The sequence below is a fragment of the Ursus americanus genome, chromosome 15 (genome assembly GCF_024610735.1).
Source record: "Ursus americanus isolate L20-20 chromosome 15, mUrsAme1.1.p, whole genome shotgun sequence".
NCBI classification, from domain to species: Eukaryota; Metazoa; Chordata; class Mammalia; order Carnivora; family Ursidae; genus Ursus; species Ursus americanus.
Genome location: NC_142141.1, coordinates 5059643 through 5078334, shown reverse-complemented (window position 1 = coordinate 5078334; position 18692 = coordinate 5059643). Strand labels below are relative to the sequence as shown.

At 47.3% G+C, this 18692-nt stretch overlaps 1 long non-coding RNA gene across 5 annotated transcripts in view; it reads left to right on the top strand.

Annotated features, from left to right (window-relative positions):
* The window catches only part of LOC123788638 (uncharacterized), a 149055-nt gene that overhangs the window by 33658 nt on the left and 96705 nt on the right, over positions 1 to 18692 (top strand). For all 5 annotated transcript variants that reach the window (XR_015726830.1, XR_015726832.1, XR_015726829.1 and 2 more), the window contains exon 4: positions 14954 to 15138. This is a non-coding gene — a long non-coding RNA (uncharacterized LOC123788638). The remainder of the gene's footprint in view (positions 1 to 14953; positions 15139 to 18692) is intronic.

The following is an 18692-nucleotide window of genomic DNA, read 5'->3' as shown; positions in this document are numbered from 1 at the left end:
ACTGGACTGAATTAGAATCTGCATTTTAACAAGATCCCCAGGCAGTTTGTATGCACAAAGTTTGAAAAGTCTGACATGTACAACAAATGAGAGTATTTTAGGTGGCATATGGGCATATTTTGTCTTGGTAATTATTAAATACCTATTTTCATAATATTTGATAGTTGTTTGTTTTATTACAGTCTTTCCACGTCTTCACCCCAGCCATCCCTCCTCCCATATTCCCTGCCTCCCCCCAACTCCCTGTGTGCTTGTGGAGTCATCTGTGACCAGCCTCTAGAAGTCACGGGTAGAAGGTGACTGGACAGAGACACAGCGGGGGTCTGCTCATGGGGAGGGAAATGGCCATTCCAGTTCAAACTATATGGGTGGTAGGGGGAGTTATCTGGCAATATCAGGCCTAATAAATATTAGGATCATGAATCATTCAGCTAGTTTCCTCATTTCCCAGGCACTGCGTATGCATATGCGTATGTAGCCTCAGAATTCTCTCTGTTAAAGGTTATCAGACTAAAATAGAAAATCTCGAATGAGAGCAATGATGTTCAAAACCATCCTCTGCTAGTTTCCCATTTTAAGCTGGTCCATTACAGAGAGTGTCTTTCTGAGTCCTTAATGGTGGGTGATGGTGCCTTTATAAGGTGATGCGTTTTTTATCTCTTTAATGTGGTAGTGCCTCCCCTCAAATGTCCATGTCCTGATCCCCCAAACCTGTGACTGTGTTACATTACGTGGCAAAAATGACTTTACAGGTGTGATTGAGACTCTCGAGATGGGAAGATTATCCTGGATTATCCAGACGGGCCCAGGATAAACACAGGAGTCTTACAAGAGGGAGGCAAGGGTCACAGGCAGAGAGGAGACGTGATGGTGGAAACAGATGTTGCTTTACTGGGCTCTGAAGGTGGAAGAAGAGTCCACTCACCAAGAGTTGTAGGAAGCCTCTAAAAGCTGGAAAAGACAAAGAAACAGATTTTCCCCTAGAGCTTCCAGAAGAAACGTAGACTTGATGACATCTTGATTTTAGCCACGTAAGGCTCATTTTGGACTTCTGACTTCCAGAATATGTGGAGGAGAAATTTGCATTGTATTAAGCCACTGAGTTTGTGGCACTTTGTTATAGTGGCAAGAGGAGGCCAGTCTACCTCAACCCCCACTGCGGGAGCAGAGGGCTAGGTAGGTGCAGACTCCAGCAGCCCAGGGGGACGACCACAGGGCCACCTTCTCAACGGAGACCCCCAGGTGGCCCTTATCCCATGAGCTGGGCTCCCACCCCCACCCCCACCCAATAACTTGCACGGTCACGTGCTCCTCACAAGGAAAACTCACTTGAGTGCATATGCCCGTTTTAATGCTGTGGGTGCCCGTGGGCGTGATGGACAAGCTGGACCAAAAGATACCTCCTTTCCAAAGATCCTGTTAGCAAAAAACATAACCTTTGAAATCACTCCCACAGCAGTGTCCAAACATGACAAGCTGGCCCTGGCGGAGGTGGGGTGGGGGGGTTCCATCTTCCTGCCCCAAATCTAAGTAGGATTTTGTGCATTTAGGGAGAAGAATGCATGGTGGCTTCCTCAGAATTCCCCCAATTCTCCTCGTCCCATTTTGCACTTTATTTTTAAATTTTAACAATGTTTTTTTGTGTGTGTTTTCCCATGGACCCAGAGGCTGAAGGTCATTTATTTCCTGCTTTCCAACAATAGTATTAGATTCATATGAAATTAACTCACACATCCTACTTTTGTTTCTTGAAGTAGACCAAGCAAAATGGTGTGCTGGGGCTTTTTCCACACAGAGATCCAAGTTTGTTTTCCCACTGCGTCCCTCTCAGCTTGTGACTCTGAGGAAGTCACCATACTGCTCAGAGCCTTGTTTCCTCATCTATAAAACAGGAGTGACAATTCCAAATTCTAAGTGTTGCTGTGAGGATTCAGTTAGTGAAGGACGTGATGTAGAGAAAGCACCCACATCTGTGTTCAGCCGACGTGCTCAGTAAATAAGAACTATGATGGAACTTTCCTCCTGAATTACGTGTGATCTCATCTTACAGTTCTGACTTAAGAGATTGGACATTTTGTGAGATGTCCCCCTGGATTCCCAGGCAGAGTGGTATCTTACTGTGCTGCCCCTGCCCCTCCATAGTAGGCATTGTCGGCTAAGTACCCAGCATTTACTCCTCCTTTCTCCACTGCAACAGAACGGGTTTTCTGGTTTCCACTTCTTCCTGGAGGAATATCTGAGTCTCCCCTCCCCTCCAAGGGCTCGGTTGGCCTAGGATGATTCCCAATAATTGGTTTTGGGATTTGCATTTGAGCCAGTGATCATGTGGCATTGCCCTAGCAACACTTATTGGATCAGGATGGGTATGTGCCAAAGCTGGAGTGAGATATGGCATCCTTTCTGTCTCCCCTGATACAGGACAAGTGAACAAGTTCATTTGCTGCAGGCTGCCATGAAGGAAGCCAGCTCGAGGTGCAGTCAACATGTGGAGGAGGACTAAGCCCAGAGACCCACAGAGAAGTTCAGATAGAACCCTGATCATACCATGCCTGAAGCCCACACTGTCTCTCAACTCCCTGTTACGAGGGATAGTGTGCCTTCTGACTATTCAAATCAGTGTGCCTTAGGGTCAAGCTAGTGGACTCTCCATAGAAAAATTTCCTCCTCTATGTAAGTGGGCAGTTGCTGTACAAAAACACAATTTTCCATGTTGTTCCAAGCCTGAAGAGTTCCCTTTAAGGGGTTGGGGTGGGGCTGACAACTACAAGGCTAGGTGAATTTAACAAAAAGATCCGGACGATTATGCTTTCTCCTCACCGTGGTAAGAAGTCCATTGAAGATGGGATGATGACAGATCCTCAGAGAGCTTCAGTGGGAAGTGAAGTGAGACACTAATTTACCCCTTTTTACCCCTCTGAGAAGAAGCATGGCTTGGTGGGAAGAATCAGTCAGAATCCAGACTCCCAATTTGGACTCTCCCACTCCCTAGCTATGTACCTTTGGACAGTCACTAATTTTCTCTAATTTACCATTTATTGAATGTCTTTGAATGTTTTCTGTGTGCTGTTCTAGGTTCTTTCTGTGGATTAGCTCACTTTATCTTCCTGCCCAATAGGGAAATGGGCTCAGAGAAATGAGTAACTCACCCAGAATCACAGAGCGGCAAGCAGTGATGCTGGGTTTTGAATCCAGACAGTGGGACACGAGAGACACATGGTCAGACCCAACCACCACATTGTACTCCCACCAAGCTTTGGAGAAGCAGGAGTGGCTGGTCACCTCTAAGCAGGAAGCTGAGGACAAGTGACAGGGAAGCTCCAATACCCAAAGCTCCAACATTCTTTTATTTTATTATTATTGTTATTTTGTTTAAAAAAGATTTTATTTATTAATTTGAGAGAGAGAGCACATGCATGTGTGCACGAGCAGGGGGAGGGGCAGAGGGACAAGCAGACTCCCCACTGAATGGGGAGACCTATGCAGGGCTTGATCCCAGGACCCTGAGATCATAACCTGAGCTTAAGGCAGACACTTAACTGACTGAGCCACCCAGGGCCCCTCCATCCTTTTATTTTTAACTTACCTCTATAGACATCCCCAAGGCCAGGATGATTTACTTTCAGCTTTCCAATTTACAGCATGGCACATGTGCTTGTGACCCCCTAAGTCAAGCATGGCAGGGACATAGAAAGCTGAGTTTCCCTGCAGTGACACTTCCCCAGTTCCATTAACACCCTTAAGTAAGACCTGTGCACACTCAGCAACAGAAAACTCCCCCTGAGAGGCCCCCAGTGAGGCCGAGAGACCAAGCTCGCTCTTTAGAGGCTCTGGGTTCCCATGCATCTCATGTGCCTGGTCAATCCTGAGCACCATTCTGCTCTCCAGCTCGGGGGCCAACCATAGCCTGCCAGCCCACGCTGCAGACCGGCAAAGTGAGTCCCACCCCTGCCAGGGAAGCCCCAGCCAGGTCAGCATCTCTAACTGGAAAATAAGACCTAGAGATGCTGGGCCCACCCTCACCAGATGCCAGCCGGTCCTTTCCATCTAATAAGTGGGAGGGGTGATAGAGGTCTGCCCTCCTCACACTGTGTGAGGAGGACGGTATGTGTGAGAACACTTTGTAGACTAGAAAGTGCTCTCTGAATGTGATGGTTGCATGACTAGTAGTAATGTGGCCATTTCAAACTCCTCATTTTCATGCATCTTGAAAAAGGGCAACAGAAAGGCCACCAGATCTGCATGAGACAGCAGATCACAAAGGTAAAGGTACAGGCCCTGGGGTCCGGCAGAGTTAGGCACTTACCAGCTGAGTGATGTTGGGACATCGATGAGGCTCAGGTGCCCAGCTTTCTTGTGTGGAAAAGGGAGTGGTGATGCCCTGTCGTGCTTGCGAAGATCCATTTGGACTTAAAGTGCTGTTTGAACATCTGTTTCGCCAGAGCCATCACCAATCACTACCCCTTGTTCTAGAAGCAACACCTTGATTTCCCTCAAGGGTGCATCCCTACTGCATGCACTCTTAGTGGGGTTGCCACTCAAGAGTGCCGTGGCCTCCCCTTGCTGATGGTGCTCCCCGACCCAGTCGCACCATAGCCTTCCTGAAACCTGTGTGACAAGAAGATGGGAAATGTTGGAGCTGAAGAGGCTGTCATTCAATCCTGCCACCTACAGCCCAGGAGCTGACCGCCTTCCACTGGGAGGCCTGCTTCATCTGCTCTTCCTCTCGTTCTGGGAGCTCCCCTGGAATCTCCCAGTATCACCCATTTTTGCTTGTTGGCCAGGGTGGACTTCTGTTGCTGACCTCCTGAGCAGCCTACCTACCCATCTGAAGGCTTCACGTAAGAGCTTAGCAGGGACATACCTCACGCAAAACAAATCGTAGCTCTAGACTCAGCAGACTGAGTCACACACTCACGGGACCCTGAGGCCTGTTCATCCCACCCCATGTTCCCTCACCCTCACCTTTCTTTCCTCCTTCATATGATTGGTGCCCTTTTTATTCCCCTTCTACATGTTACTCACGCCCCCTTAAAGACAAGGCCGAGGCCCAGAACTTACCTACTCTAGGCATCATGAGTGCTGCTCACCAACGTTTTTAGTTCTCTGCCTTCTAACATGTGGCACGATTGCGCTTCCTGGTCTCCTTATGGTGGGATGGGGCCTAGTTCTGACAGATGAGTTGTGATTGGGAATGATGTGTGTGATTTAACTGCCGGGAGGTGACTCCCCCCCCCCCCAGAGTTTTAATGCTCTCTGGGATGCTGACCAACTATATTCGAGACAGTGGCTGGATACCATTGCAACTCATAGTGGATGTGGCACATGAGAAAGAAAGAAACCTTTTTATGGTTAAAAGCCGCTGGGGGTTAGGGATTCTCTGTTACTGCAGCAGAACCTAGCCTAACCCAACTAATACATATGCCCACTTTTCCTTTCAGCACTTTGCATGTGGGAAGCACTTGGTAAGTGTTTGTCAGATTGCTTATTTTCAAAAAAAAAAAAAAGATTGCTTATTTTCCTTCTTAAATCTATAACCACCATATTGGCATTCTTTTCTTTTTTATTTTATTTATTTATTTTTTAAAGATTTTATTTATTTATTCAACAGAGATAGAGACAGCCAGCGAGAGAGGGAATACAAGCAGGGGGAGTGGGTGAGGAAGAAGCAGGCTCATAGTAGAAGAGCCTGATGTGGGGCTCGATCCCATAACACCGGGATCACGCCCTGAGCCGAAGGCAGACGCTTAACCACTGTGCCACCCAGGGGCCCCGGCATTCTTTTCTTTTTTAAAGATTTTATTTATTTTTGGAGAGATAGCATGAGCATGAGTGGGGGGGCGGGGGAGGGGCAGAGGGGGACGAAGAGGGAGAGAAACAAACTCCCTGTTGAACACAGAGCCCTATGGGGGGCTTGATCTCACAAACCTGAGATTATTATGACCTGAGCCAAAATCAAGAGTCAGGCACTTAACTGACCGAGCCACCCAGGAGCCCCCATATTGGCATTCTTATATCATTTTTGGCCATATTCAGTGACATTGAATTTGATGAAACAGGAAGAAGAGAAAGAAGGCCCAATCCTATTTCCTTGCTGCTTACTTTGAGTCATGAGGGTGTGCACCACACTTCAGGACTCACTGCGGTGGGGTCATGAAGATGATGGGGTTTGCAGGTGGACTTTGACCCCATCATTCTAGTGGGGACTCATTTAGCCAACATGTACTGACCCAGAACTCTGCACTGGCTTTTGTACTAAGTGTAGGCAGGTAGGGGAAGATGTGAGTGGGAAAACGAACAATCTCAGCTCAGTGCTCCTCTGGGCATAAGCCACATGGCTCAGGAGTAGAGAGGTAGGAATGACTAACCCCAGTTTTGGAGATTCAGGTAACGTTTGAGTTGAGTCCTTAAAGAAAGCGGGACTTACCTGGGCCAAAAATAGCTTTGGAGCAACGCCAAGGGCACCAGTGTATTGGTGGGGAGATTTCTTGGCTTCCAGCTCCCCATGTGCAGTAGATAGTGAACCCCCTGGAACCATGGTGTTCTGAAAATATGTGTGCACTGAGCAAGTCATTTCTTCTAGGACTTTTTTGTTGAGGGATGGGGTATGGGCAGCTGAGGAAGCAAGTATTTAGAAGAGACCAGGACTTGATCTAACACAATGCCAAAAGGAATGGGAACAACTAGAGCCAGATTTTCCCTGTGGTGCTTAGAGGAAACTAGCAGCTCTAGGAGCCAAGAGGGTGTCAGGCTGGGACTCAGGGGTGAAGAGTACACGAGATGGAGAGGCTTGGGCATTGCCACGGTTTCGGGTTTCAGGCAGAGTTGAGCCACATGGCCACATCACATCAGAGTTGCTGTTTTAACAGAATGTTTCAAGAGACTGACAGATCATAGGAGTGAAGGTTTTGTGTCCAGAGGGGAGGCCCCTCTAATTTTGGCAGATCCGGGAACAGCCCCTGCAGTAAACCAGTTTACTTGAAAGAAAATATACCCTCCCCTCATCTTGTGCACAACAAGCATGAAGTTTCTCAGTAAGATGAAGTTAATACCCTTTAGCGATATCAGTGCCAATGAATGTATGGAAATGTGCTCAACCTTGTCAGTAATCAGGGAAATGAAGAGCTGCGATTTCATGCTCATGCTGTTACATTGAATTCTCCAGTTTGTGCAGGATCCATTGAAATATAGGTTGTGTTCTTTCCTGCTGGACTGGAACCTGAGAGGGTATAGGCTGATGTTGTTGCAGCCATCTTGCCACCATGAGGGGAGAGCTTGTCTGAGAATGGAGCCATGCCAGAGGAAGGAGAGATTAGAGATGGAGAGAGAGGGAGAGACGGGGGCCTGCCAGAGCCATTGAATCTCTGGATCAAGTTGTCCCTGAGGCTGGGGCTCCCCTAGACTTTTCAGCTATGTGAACTAGGTTGGAGCTCAGATTTTCTATCGTCAGTAAGAGTTCTAGCTGACACAAGCATAGTGATGGAGGGAGAAAGGCTCATGGTATCTCTCACTTACTGAGTGTTCACTACACACTGTTCTAAGCACTTTGTGTGTCTTACTTCGTTTAACCCTCTCAAGAAGGCTCTGAGGTAAGGCACTCTAATCCTCCTTTTACAGGATGCGAGGAAACTGAGGCATATATAGCTAAAAAGCTCGCCCAAGGTCCCACAACCAAGCTTGGAGCTAGGCTTAGGTGGTCCAGCTCGCGAGCCCGTATTCTTAACCACGTCCTCACTGGCACCCTTGAGCACAAGTCAGGAAAGTTTGGTGCTTTCTCTGGGGCTGACTGAGGCTGCCTTGGCCTGCACGTTTGCGTATGCAAGCTCTGCCAGTGGGGTCCTGGACATTCAGTCTGTGAGGAGAACCCACAAGATGTTTTCAAATCCATTATCCTTCTCCATTGAGACGCTGCTGCTGATTCTCCATCCTGCAGGACAGTGAGATGGGATTAATTTGGTAATTAAATGTTTGTGGCTGGGGATGAATGAATTGTCCCTCATCACTAGGAGATCTTGCCATCTCACTTTGAAGTTGGAGAAGCAAGTCGCCTGCTTGCTTGCTGTGACATTCACTTCCCCTTTGTAACTTCGTGTAATATATGCTGACCATATTTCCCCGGTTGTATTCTCTGGGAAGATGTTATTTACTGTCCCTAATGGCAGAGGGAAAAAAAAATTAGGTCATTGCCTCACACATCTTTCTTAAACCATCCTAGCACGTGCTTCGTTAGGCAAAGATGTATTTTCTGAAGAAGAGAAAACCAATCCTGTCTTTTTTCAGTTCTAGCGCAAATTTCCCCCCAGACTGCTGTGTTCTCGAATGTTTGCAGATAACATTCTGAAATGATGTCAGATATGTTCCTTATTCTTTTTTTCTTTTTTTTAAGGTTTTTTATTTACTTACTTGACAGAGATAGAGGGAGAGAGTAGCAGCAGGCAGAGGGAGAAGCAGACTCTCTGCTGAGCAGGGAGCCCGATGCGGGACTCGATCCCAGGACCCTGGGATCAAGACCCGAGCCCAGGGCAGATGCTCAACTGACTGAGCCACCCAGGAGCCCCGTTTCTTATTCTTTTATAAAGTGTGTGACTGCAGTCTCATGCTCAGCTGTGACATCACCGTATTTTAGGAAGTCCTGAAGTCATCTCGCCCCTGGAGCATTGACTCTATGCAGCTCTTCTCCCTCTTGCCATTGGAGGCCATCTCCAAGATGTGCAGGCAGCTAGCCTGCCCTTGCCCCGCTGGGGACATCTCCGACATGGCCACGGTTCGCACTGCACACTGCGCACAGCCCGGGTGGACAGACTGGTGCAGGTGAACTCTTCTGAAAGCTGCCTATACTGGTGTTTTGTGGATGACGCTTTATAAGAAGAGTCGCTGGTCCACCTTGTTACTACCAAATTTATATCAATATAGAGTTAAACGTTTTGTTTTTGTGTTTGGTGGGGGGGAAATCATTTGAAATAATTTACTTAAAAAATACATGAGACGTTGGAATGTGTTTTTTTCGACTCTTATTATACCCTAAAATAGTGTAGAACTTCCATCACTTCTGAAAAAAAATCATGTTGCATGAAGATCAGTCATTCAAGTCCCTTTGGAATCCCACGTAACATTTATTCTCAAAATATTTTGCTCGGGGTGGGGGGGACACTGAGTGAGCATACATATGTAGGTTTTTGAGTCCAACAGATTGGGGTCAAATCCAAGGGCCTTACTTAGTAGCTGTGGGACTTTGGGCAAAATACTCCGTATCCCAAGCCTCAGTTTCCCTCCTCCGTAAAACAAGGAAAATAGTATCTCTGTGAAAGCGATGAATAGTAATATGAGTATCCGAGACATAAGAGGTACTCGTTGAGTGAAAGCAGCTTTAATTATTGCCCTCCTTTGTGGCTTCTTCCCTTAGGTGAGATCCCCACAGGAACTTAAATGTCGACATGACACTTAAGATGGGGAAGCAGGGGTAAGAGGTAGCATCACGCCCATGTATACTTTGTGCTAAGCAATACTTCACGAAAATGAGGACTCAGGAGCAAAACACAGTGAAAAGATGTTGGAAGCAATCACTTGCTTCCAGAAAGATCCTTCCTTGAGCTGTAAACTTTCCTGATTTATTTAAAACATGAGTGCATTTTCATGCCACTTTTGGGAATGTATTTCAGACATCTGGGGTCTGTTTTCCAGGGCATTGCCCTGGACCTAGAAGATCCTGGGCTTCTCTTGAAAAGCAGATTTAAGGTAGAAGCCAGGACATTACTGGTTCATAGGAGGAGACAGAAGAACAGAAGGGATTTAGAGGGAAGAGGGAAGAGAAGCGGACCTGGAGGAGGGGCAGCCTTGGAAAGCAGAAGCGTCTCTGAAGGAGACCCTGGAGGAGGATCTGTAGACGGGCGGGAGAGGGAGAGGAGAGGCCGGGAGAGAGGGGCCCTACGGCTGTGTGAGGAAGGCCGTACACAAATGGTTAAAATATTGCTTGCTTCTATTATATCGTGAAAAAAAGGGCAGTGACCAGAGCTGCCTGGATTAGGAAGAAAGGCTGTAATTCCATCTTGGGGCTTCTGGTGAGTTGAGCTTGTGGTTCTGTGGCTTATGATGTCACCAGAACCCCTGGCTGGAATTACAGCCTTTTAATTTACAACTTGGTAAGTGGGGAGGCCGAGGGTCCATCATGCCTGCTGGAAATGTGGTGAGGACCCAAGGGTCGAGGTTGGCTTGGGAGGTCAAGTTCTGGAGGCTGGCCCCTTCTGTCCTTAGTGGGTAGTCTTGGTGAAGCCACTTTTCCTGTTCTGTCCTCTGTTTCTTCTCTCCCTGTCTTCCCATCCCTCCCTCTTCATTTCCCCAAGTCGCACAGCTTGATTTTCCCATGATTTATTTTATAAAACACCCAAGTTAGCCAGATTCCTCTGGCCTTCCCTCACAATTCAAACCTTTCCATCTTAAAATGCACCCAAGAAAGGCTCGAATGTGACACCTCTGACTTTTGGAGGAAGAGCCCTACTGTGAATTGGGTGGCTCACTTCTGTCTTTTGTTCTGCCTCCGACCTCCCACTTTATGGTACAATGCGTCAAGGTCAGGAAGTGATGGTTGAACCTCAATAGAGTGACTGCTATGGCCGCCTCAGACATGGCGGCATGTTGCTACCACAGTGCCTTTGGTTATCCTCGTTCCTCAGCCTCCATTTATATTAACCGTAACAAAAGTTACCTGAATATTTCTTACTGGCAGGACATGCTAGGGTGAGATCTGGGGATCTAATAGAAGACAAGATAGAGGTGATTGCTGTTCTCATGAAGGCTTCACTTGCCTGCCTGACGTGGCCGTTTCGGGGTTGCAGAGATCTCGGAATTAGTATGTCTCAGCCCTTGTCTCCAAATCTGCTCCTCCTCAGGTGTTACCCATTTAGTTTCTGCCACTAGCATTGCCTGGTTGCTCAAGCCATTGTTCTAGGAGTGTCCTGCCTAGTGCCTCCTTTTCCCTCATCCCCAACCTCCAGTCCAAGAGCTGGTCTTGTCCGTGGTATCTCCAAAATAGAACTATAGATCACCTCCCCCCCCCCACTGAGATCATTTGATTCCACCAGCTCTTAACAATTGCAGCAGCACCCGAGTGGCACCTCCCCCCCTTTTTATTGTTCTTTCTAACCCAAGAGTTCTCCAAGTGGGGTCCCCTGGACCAGGAGCAGCCGCATCACGAGGGAACTGTTAGAAATCCATCTTCATGGGCCTCCCCCAACCTATTGCATCAGAATCTCCGGTGGTGGGGCCCAGCAATCTTGAGTTTAACAAACACCCTAGGTTATTTTGATACGAGCTCACATTTCACAGCATCGTCTGTCCATTTGCCAGTCAGGCAAGTCACTCAGAGCTTTTTATGCCTTCTCTTATTTACTCTCATTTTACAGGTGAAGGGACTGGGGTCTGAACTTGGAGAGTAGATTGGGTTGTATCACGTCCAAGCTGAAAACCCTGCCGAAGTTTCCCACTAACTTTTCCACAGCCTGTAAGATGCTATCCCATCTGAGCCCGGACATGCTAGAGAGCCCGGAGGCTCCCTCCCCAGCCTCCCATTGAACACTTTTCCTTGGACTCACTTGCTTTAAGACATTTTAATCTTTCATTTTCAGGAACACACAGTTCCCTTTTCAGCCTCAGGGCCTTTGCTCATACTGTTCCCTGTGCCTAGAACAGTCACTGTCCCGTTCCTTTACATGGCTAGCACCTTCACTTCATCATTCAGGCCCAGCAAAAGTGTCACCTCCTCAAAAAGATTGCCCCTGACTATCCTAAAATAGGTTTCTCTGGAATTCTCCATTTTTGTTCCTTTATATGTCTCTACACAGCATGTACAATTAGTAATAACTTCATTCATTCATTTTTTAAAAAATGTCTCCTCCACTGGGAGGTAAGCTCTTTGAAGGTAGGAGATATGTTTATTCACCACAAAATTCCTAGTGCCTACCATAGTCCAAAATACATAGTATGGAACAAATGAATGAGTGAATGAATGAATAAACGAACAAAAGTAGTCCAGATTATTTTGTTTTGTCAACAAAATCCTTTCTTGTCCTTAAGCTCTCAGGCCAAATGCTACCTTCTCCAGGGAGCCTTCCCTTGTTGCCCTTGCAAAATTAATTCTGTACTCTTCCAGGGTTCTGGACGACACCATCATGGAACTCATTTTCTTGTGACGCAGCGGGGGCAGTGGGAAGGCGAGAGTGTAGGCTTTGAGGCACAGAGACCTGAGTCCATAAAACGGCCTGTGTCACTTCCCGGCTGCTTGCCATCTTGTCTCTGAGTTCTCGCATTTGTAAGATGGAGAGTCTTTTCTGAGGATGGGGATCATGTGCCCAGCACAGGGCAGGCCCTTGAGAAGTGGTGGCTGTTACTGTTTCAGAGCTAGTTACTCACATAACTCTCTCCCTCAAGAGAGAATGAGAGAAGGAGCTCCTGGAGCACTGGCCTCAGCCTTGTTACCCGTGCTGGTTGAGGGTGGAGGCAGCGCGAGTCCTCTGCCCGCCCCTCCCCATGCACGCCCATGGCATGGTTTTGGTGGCCAGCCGGCCAGAGGACAGTGAGAAGGCTGTCTGTGTCTGTGGGTGAGCCTGGCCTATGACTCACAGGCAAAGGGAACACAACTGGTTTCAAAAGCAAGACCTATTTACTGATGGCCCCTCCAATGAACATCACAGATAGATGAGCCAAAAACGCAAAGACAACCGTGGGATCCTAGCTTGAGCCGAGTGTCCCATTTGCCACAGGAGGCCACCGAGTTGTTTTGCAACACCATTTGGAAAGGCCCAGCGGGCTTCTTTTCCACCCAAAACGTCTTCCTTCCAGCACTTGGCCTCGGCTGCGTGGGTGGCAGGGATGCTGGAGACTTTGGCTTCCTGGTAGGCCACCGGGTATCTGCCCTATCCTCACTGGGAGATTAGTGAAGTTTGCTTTTCTCTCACCGAGAATCCTGGCCTCTCAGGAGACGCTGATGACGGCCAGTCCCTTCTCCCTGCTGCGGACCGCTCTCTTCCCTGGCTCTTCCTGAGCTGCTCTGCCCAGTGCTGACCTCCGCCCGCACCCGTTGACCAGGGGACCCACCTCCAAGTGCCGTAGCATCTGTCATCTTGTGCTGAGTTCAGTTGCAGGGGGCACATTGAGGGCTTGGCTTCTTCTGGAAGCAGGACTTTGCCATTGGTCAGCTTCCTGAGTGCTGCCTGGCCACAGCACATGTTCGTGGGACTTCTGCCTCCAGGCCCCCCCTTAGTGTCTCCCACATTTGAGTCTTTTGGATCTTACCTTCGTGATTTCTGCCATAGTATGTTTGCAACTGATATTGTTACTTCATATTTTTCTTCGAATCGACTCACTGTTTAATATCAATAGACGTTTTACATGGATAATTTATACCTCTATCACAGATAGAAAACCAGTGTCAGTTGCCATTTAATAATAATAATAATAATAATAATAATAATAATAATAATACAAAGGTAAAAACCACTTTATTTCAGCTAGATCTTTCTGCCTGTCCTAGACTTGAGCTTGGCGCCTGCTTTCTCTCTGTTAAGAGGGAGAACAGAAAGTTTTAGAGATGTGTTAAAGTCGTATTCACATTAAACTGTGACCTTTTCCTTGATATAGAAAATTTGAAAGAGAATTGCGGACAAAGTCATTCCTTGATTTAATGTTATTTAAGACTGTGTGTGGGTACCACCAAAACCATTTTAGGTATAGTGATTTGAGTCAATAATACTGTGTTCTATATTTCAAAACTCCTAAGCCGCTAGATCGCAGATGGTCTTTCCACAATAGAGAAATGACAGTTATGTGCCCCGATAGAGATGTTAGCTAAAGCTACAGTGGTAATCGTATTGCATTATATAAATGTGCCAAATCACCATGTTGTGTATCTAAATGGATACAATACTCTATGTAAATTGTATCTAAGAAAACCCCTAATACTTACATAGCGAAGGCCTTAAGTGTTTTGCAGAGATTAACTCTGTTTTTTTTACAGCAACTCTATGATGTGATTATAATGACCCCCATTTCACAGATTAGGATATTGAGGCATCGAGAGGCTAACTTGCCTCTTCATAAAGCTTGCGAGTACTAGTGGAGGCAGAATTGGAACCTAGCTGTCCGATTCTAGAAGTCTTTTTTTTTCTTAAGATTTTATTTATTTATTTGACACAGAGACAGCCAGTGAGAGAGGGAACACAAGCAGGGGGAGTGGGAGAGGAAGAAGCAGGCTCCCAGCAGAGGACCCTGTTGTGGGGCTCGATCCCAGAACACTGGGATCACGCCCTGAGCCGAAGGCAGACGCTTAACGACTGAGCCACCCAAGCGCCCCTGATTCTAGAAGTCTTGATCTCAAATGCTAGTCTCCGTGGCCTTTTGAAGTGGTCACTTGTCCCAGCACTGCGGGAGATGCCAGCCCTGTGAATGTTGCAGATAGGTTGTGAGGTCTCAGCTTTGAGCAAGTGGGGTCTGGCGTTGCTTCCTCCTGGGGCTGGGCGCTGTAGTGTTCTTGTGTCTTTAGGTCTCTTCGTTGAGTGCCTGCTGTGGGCGTGGCGCTGTGCTGGGCACGGGGGTTGTGGACACAAGTGTCCCCAAGGCCTTACCCTCAGGGAACTCCAGTCAGGGGAGGCGAGCATGTTAATGGCACGGACACAACCGCGTGATGGAGTTCTATGATAGAGGGGAGCCGTGGGGTGAGATGGGCTGTACGTCCTTCCCTCAGGTTGGGTGGGGTTTGGAAAATGCCGTCTGAAATGAAGAAGGATGCAAAGGTTGTGCGGAGCACAGGGAAAGCTTGAGGAAAGGCCTAGGGCTGACCAGCCGGGAATGGGGAGGGCAGCCTGCTTCTCGACTCCCTTGAAGAGTGTAAGCCAGCCCCTGAAAATCCTGGGCAGCACTGCAGGGAAGAAGTTGTGCAGACTCTTCTCTGTCATTGATTTTTCAGAGGACACAGATCTGGGATTTGTGCATGGTGACCAGTGAAGACCTCTGGCTCAACAGAGAAAACATGGAGGCTTTGGTCCCCCGCCATTCCCCAGAGAACCACAGATGACTGCAGCCTCTGTCCCACTGTCACAACCTGTGACTCTGAGGTGCAAATTTGGCCGTGCCGGAGAGGTAATTTTAGGGGTAAGTTTGTTTATTTGAAACCCCACGCTGGCAATTGGGTCAGGTTTTTATGTGAGCATTTCGTGTTCGGCATATAAGGAAGTACTGCTCGTTAGCTGCTACAAATGTGCCCAAACCTCTCTCTCCAGAATAAACTCGTGCTTTGCAGATGAAATGAAACATACTGGGGCCACACTCAGAATAGAACGTCCTTGGCTGGGCGTTGTAATCCCTGGTGCGGCGCTGACAAGAACCCTGGAGCGGGAACGGCCGCACTCCATACTTGGAGCTCCTCACCGATTGCAGGAGGCTTCAGAACGCGGAGTGAAGGGCCGTGATGAATGGCAGGCTGTGAACGTTTTGGGGGAGATGCAAATGCTCCCTGGACTATTTCAAGGACGCACATACTCACGGGCAGCATTTGATAAGCGGCGGTGGAGGGCTAGTTTTGGCGCAAGCGGGGAGGGAAAATAGTCGGAATTCAGACGGTCTAACCGGAGCATCCTCGGTTGTATCTCCACGGAAAGTGGAAATTATTTGGGAATCTGTTCAGGAAGCAGAGGCAGGTGGGAATCCGGACCACCTCTAATGCCCTGAAAGACAGTGGCTGTGTTGCCTAACCTTTCTAGACAACTGTGTCCTCTTTTTTTTTTTTTTCCTTATAAAATGAGGAGGCGAGGCCATTTGGGAAGCTTTCAGGCCACTTTCAGATTTTAAGCCCAGTGATTATCTGGGGACAGTAAGTAGGAATTGGCTGAGGTGGTTTTGCTGCGTGTATTGGGCAGGTTATAGAGATACTCTGGGAGTTCATCAGCAGGACGTGAGTGCGCTCACAGGATCGAAAGCAAAGCTGAGTGCCTGAGTCATGCACGGGAGGGGAGCTGGGGCGATGCTGGGGAGCTGGGGAGCTGGGCTGGAATACTGTCTCCTGGGGCTTCAGTGATAAGTCCATCGAGCCTAACCTTTTTGGGTCTTGTATTACTCTACTTTAGCCGCAAAATTCCTGGGTGGGGGAGGGCCTAATTGACCTATCTTGGGTCCAGTATCCCCTCCTTGGGCAAGGGAACACAGGGTACCTGGAATCACGGGCCCATCAAGACTGTGTGCAGTGGGGGGTGGTCTGGGAGGGATGGGGCAAGAAGAGAAGGCGAAAGGAAAGTGCATTGTTACTAAAAAAAAGGGGGCATAGATACAGGACGGGCCGAAATCACAGATTTTCATTACTCTGACATAATGAATGAAAAGGAGATAATTTGGACTGTTACAATGCCTATCTTTAAGGTCCTATTGAGCAAGGCAACTGCTCTTCTCAGCCCGATCCTATCAAACATTGGCTTTAATATCCCACCTGGCTGCGTAGAGACAAGTGTTTCTACGTGTGGCCCATGAGCTGGCCGTGGCAGGATCCTGGCTCTCGCAGCCGTTCGCCCGGTCCATCCATGAGCAGAGCTGAACACACAGGAGTAAGTGGAGCTGAAATGACTGCAGCGGTAATAGTGGGGTGTGTGTATTCGCAGTTTTGGAGTCATAACCACAATCGTTTGCGCATGTTCCTTGGACCAGAAGGAACAAAAGGAAGAGGAGGAATATGAAGGGAGTCGATAGCAAGCCCGGAACCCTTGGTTTACTTTATTCCTTTGCCCTCTTGGGTTAGGTGAGCAAGGGGAGCAAGTTATATTGTTAAATTTCCACTAAGTACTGTTCTTACTACATACTGGCAGTGGAGAAACAGCTTCGAGCAGCCTTTTCCAAAGCTGTTCTATGGGATCTAGGCTTTGAGAGTCTCAAAACAAACAAACAAACAAACAACAAATAAAAAACCCAAAACCTAAAAAACAACAACAAAAAAGGAAAAAAAGAAGAAAAAGAATGTTTTGTAGTCAATAGCCTTGGAATAAATTGCAAATTATATTGTCTTTTGAGTATTCATGGTATGCATTGGCACTGATAAGTCCTGCAGCATACAAGCCTGTTTAATTTAGTCTAATTGGCATTTCCCAAATGTTCTTGACCATGCAGATTTTAAAATAACACCTATTACCAGGTACCATCTTTGGCTTTGAGAAATGCTCACAGTGCCCTTGTACTTGCATTGATCAGGAACGTGTGGGGTCATTGGTCACCTCTTCATCTTCTTGGCACATAGAGATTTCTATACAGTGACTTCAGAGACCATGTTTACTTGTATTCGATAATTCTAAAGCAAGCCTGGGGCCTCAAAACATACTTACATGTTGCTCCAGATTTTCTGTGACAAGGTTCATTTACCCTCCCACCGAATGTTTGTCAGATGCCAAGATGCAGTGTTCTAGGAGGCACAGTTGGAAGCAGAGAAATGAATAATGGATGGGTGCCTCCTTAAAGAGCCTCTGGGCTCCCGGGGCAAGAGTGCATGCAAACAGATCACAAAAAAGAGGTAGGAGCAAAGACCATGAAAAGATGCTCTGTGCCAGCTCTGGGAGGGGCTTGGTGTCTTAGATGCCTGCTAAGACACACAAATTTGGTACATGGTACCTAAAGCCCAGCAACTCTGCTCTATGGGTATTATGTTCCCTTTTTACAGTTAGGAGAACTGAAGTTTAGAGAGGTCTGTCTCTTGCCTGATTATGTACCGTGTGTGAATGATGGGAGACAAGGTTCGAACTGGCTCTATCTGACTCTGAAGCCCAGGGTCTTCCCCAAACACCCCGCATTGCTGCCATTTACTCACCAGATTTCCCATATCCCAACACCAGGTCATTTCATAGACTGTCAAATATTAGAGGGGGCTCAACTTGAAATGAGTATTGTCTCAGAAAACCTGAGCCGCGGTCTTTGTCATGGGAATTGAGAGGAGGGCAACTTTCACCTCTAAAAAAAGTGAAGTCTAATTGTGTGACCGATTCATAAATGCCCTCATCAGGAGTAAGAATATTGCTGCAGACAAGCTAAAGTATAGCTGCTGAGCCTGGCCTCCTCTTCCCCAAAGGTAAACCGTGTGATCAGTTCGGGATGTATCCCTCCAAGCCTTTCTCAGTGTATTATTTAGGTACAAATGGATGTAATAGGGGAAGTATTCCACTGAGTGAATTATCTTGCACATTTTTTTTCACTTAACAGTATATTTGGAGCTCTTTCCATGCTAGAACACAACACTTTTTTTTTAACGACTTTTCCTTGTGAAGCAGTAACTTTTTTTAAAAAAGATTTATTTATTTGAGAGAGAAAGAGAGAGAGAGCGCAAGCAGGGGGAGGGTCAGAGGGAGAGGATCTTCAAGCAGACTCCCTGCTGAGCACGGAGCCCTACGCAGGGCTCCATCCCTGGACCCTGACGTCATGACCTGAACCAAAACCAAGAGTTGGCCGCTTAACCAACTCAGCCACCCAGGAGCCCCTGAAAAGATAACTTCTTATTTTGAAATATAAAAGTTGCATAATAGAATGAATAGTTCAAAGAATCTTTAAATACCTTTTAATGTTTTGCCCTATCTGCTATCTGTCTGTGTATATATAATGTATATACACACGTGTTATATGTGTAATGTGGTTTTCTTTTCTGAATCATTTGAGGGGAAGCAGTGTACATTATGCTCCTC